This window comes from Amphiura filiformis, chromosome 14 (assembly GCF_039555335.1).
Source record: "Amphiura filiformis chromosome 14, Afil_fr2py, whole genome shotgun sequence".
Classification (NCBI taxonomy): Eukaryota; Metazoa; Echinodermata; class Ophiuroidea; order Amphilepidida; family Amphiuridae; genus Amphiura; species Amphiura filiformis.
The window spans coordinates 11,969,028-11,972,765 of record NC_092641.1 but is presented as its reverse complement, the minus strand read 5'-3'; positions in this window follow the sequence as shown (position 1 = coordinate 11,972,765).

The window sequence follows — 3,738 nt, the reverse complement described above, 5'->3', positions numbered from 1 at the left end:
GAGAACCAACATAATTACAATGCCTGCGGATGCGCGAAGCATTTTTATGACCAAAATTTTGTTAATCACAGTGACATGACGTTTAGTTGTAGTTGTTTTATGTGCATGCGCATTTTTATTTAGGATAAAGCTAGAACACCAATGATGCACAACTTTTGAAGTCCCAGCGTTTTGTATATATTTGATGCGGGAAAAAGTGAAGGGAAAATGTCATAGCATCACCCTTCACTAAGTAATGATAGTGATATTACCTTGTAGTTACTTTATTGTTTTATGCGCATGCGCATTGTTACCTAAAGCGCTAGAGCACCAATGATGCACAACTCATTATAGCCCTCGCGTTTTTATATAATTGAATATATGAATACAAAAGCCACCTAAGTCCATACTTTGGCCAAATTGAGTTAAGCATGGGAAATTGTTGCTATACATAGGCCTGTCATATGCATGAAAGAACAACTCAAATTCATTCTCTGTGTCTATTGGGCATGTGAAAAATGTATGAAAGAATCACCCAATTCCATGATTTGAGTCTTGTAACACATTGATTGAAATCCAGTATGTATAAAAGTCCACTTGTAACACATTCATTGCTAGAGAATGACTTTTGAACAAAAATGGGTTTAATAAAGGAAAGTGTGTGGTTTATATTACATGGCAGAATGCTTATCAGCATTATACATACCTGTGTGCTTTATTTTGTATTATCTTACTAGTGGTAATCTCATTCTAACATTGTTGTCTTTGTATATGATTCAAAAAACCGAAAAGTCCAAAATTTAAAATGAACCCCACGAAGTCCCTGAAATGCTAATCGTCATACCTAATACAGGTTAATCCACTCATTTGCACGTAAAACTTACCATATTGACCAGGTAAATCTAACTGAAGGAATTAAAATGATACACGGGTTTTTCTCTCATAATAACTTCGCATGGACTTAGGTGGCTTTTGTATTCATGTATTCAATTGATGGGGGCACAAATGAAAGGAAAATGTCATAGCATCACTAAGTAAACCTTCGAACAAGACACGGCTTCTAGTGGGCGTTCCTTTGGCATACCACACTCCAACAGACTTTCCGACTGTAGATGGACACACTTGGTCAAATTCTGGACATTCTAAATATAATTCCTTAAGATGTGACATAACGCACATCGTCCCAACCAGGTAAATAATATTGTAGCGGAAATGGATTCAGAAGAGAGATGGCGCCCTTCAGTTATTTTGGGTCACGTGATATATCAGAGTATATAAACCGGTACGCAGATTATTCTTGGCTCTTCCGTACCCTGCGACCGTCAAGGCAGGTTGGTCAAGACATACCTCTCTCTCTCTCTCTGCATCAATAACCACTACTACCGCTCCCAGCCGATCACTTGGATCAGCCAAGAACCCTAATAAATGATGAGAACAATGACATATATCCGACTCCTTCGTCTGATTCATTAGTGTGACTAGTATTCATAAGACTGTGCGGATTGGCCGCACGCCCACGTCATATCACCAAGTTGCCTTAGACGCTCGCTACCAGATAGTTTCTGCCACATTTTTGCCAGCTGTGGGATTCATTTGTCATGATGAACTCGGAAGCTCGATATTCCGGCGCACAGTGGCCGGTTCCGCCACATTGGTAGACATGTCCATATTGCTTATTATAGAGGGCGACATTCAATCCAAAAAGTTTGGACCACAGTAGCTCACAGTCAATGGCTTAACTGTGTAATCCCCATAGGGAAATACAAAAATTTGAAATTTCGACACCAGAAACTTGACGACGCAGTCTAAAAAGTGCTGGTACTTTATCCTTGATACAGAAGTCAGCATGCAGTGAAAGTTAGATTTCATAAAATAAAATCGCCTTTGTTTAAAATGGATCATCGTGGTAAAAATGATGCATTACATGCTTTTTTTGTACAGTAAGTCATTGGAAGGCATTGTCAATGATGGTCGCAGAAAAGTGCAGTTTTTTAAAAACAGACATTTGCCCATAACTTCGCTAGTTTTTGACCTACAGACATGGTTGACCCCTCATTTTTAAGTTAAATAATCACCTTTTAAACAAAATAATTTCCATGTGAAATATCCTACTTGAAAATTTTGTGAACATGCCTAACATTGGTGCAAGTGGTGAGATACTAATCCACCACAATATTTTGTACAGGCACTTGACGAACTGCTCCATAAATCTGAAATCTTACGATGCTATTTCTATTCCATGATTTGGTAAATTTGAAGAACCACTGTCCCGCCTACCCCAAGTGGAGTAGGGTAAGCGGGACACCATACTAAATAGGCACAAATGGCCTCATATACAGTCAGTCCGAAAAAAGATAGTTAGCTTGTCCTCCACAACTTTTTCAGAATTGGGGCGATCGGTCGGGATTTTTTTTAAATATATTTTTTAAGGTTATAGCTAAAACATGACTGTATGCCTTTAATAGTTGTGCATTAGGATATTTCTCTACTATATAACACTTCATTTATGTAAACATCTCAAAAAAAGTAACTAATCCCCCTTAAATAATGGCCATTATTCAAAAAGGGGCTATTGCATTACAAATCGGTAAAATGAGTTGGAAGCAGAATTTATTTCTGCGCATTTTGACACCTCATTTGATACGATAGCCCAGAGAACAATAAAACTCCGGTCAATTTAATGTAGTGAGGTCCAGATTTGAAAGTTGCACTTACATACGAATTTTTACAATACAAAAACACTCAGATATCATTACACAGATTCCCGTCCATTACACTGAATGCAAAATCAATAGAATTTACTGCAACTTTCAAATCTTGGGCTACATTGATTTAAATGTACGCTGTGACGTCAATATTTCGTCAATTGCTACAAATGAGGTGTCAAAATGTGCAGAAATAAATTATGCTCCCAACGCATTTTACAGATTTGTAATACAATAGTCCCTTTTTGAATATTGGTCATTATTTAAGGGGGGATAGTTACTTTCTTTGAGATGTCTATTTAAAACAGTTTAGACGTGTGTACGACTCCAAAAAAAAAATTATCTCTTAATTTGTCCATAATTCTCAGCAAAGATTGGCTAATATTTGGTAATCATGTCCTTAAATAAGTATAATTCCTCAAAGTTAGCCGCCACAGTTCGGCAAATATACTCAACTGTTCTTGTGTAAGTATAAACTATGTTTGTTATTTAGGCCTCCAAGAACAGCCTCGTAATTGCTGTATAATTTTGCTATTTAATTTTCATCAAGCTTTTCTATTTCATCTGTACTATATATTTATTGCCAAGATAAAACACACTTTTACCACTCATAACAATTTCTATTTCTTTTATTTTACTTTCTTGAGACATTGGTGCAGAAGATTGCTCATTTAGTTGTTGAGTTTGTGCCATCAGTTGATCAATGTCCATGTATATATAATGAAAATATTGCACTTGCAATAATACAAATCGCAGCAATGGTGCCTGTTATTTGATATATTTCGGTAATTAAAAAACCCACTTTAGCCCTATTTAAAAACAAAATTTTGTTTGAGTTTTTTTGGTTAGTGCTAGTTTTAAGAGCAGTATTCAGCGAAGTAAAAAACTAAGGGTGTTTTATGCCTGTTTTACTAAGTTTTGTGGGTTTTTTTTGTCGGTACTAGTTTTTATGGTCGTATTCTGGAAATTGGACAAAAACCAGGGTGTTTTAGACCTGTTTTACAGTAAGGGGCGGTGCAATTGCGGTACTCTATAACTACTCAAACTCTAAAGT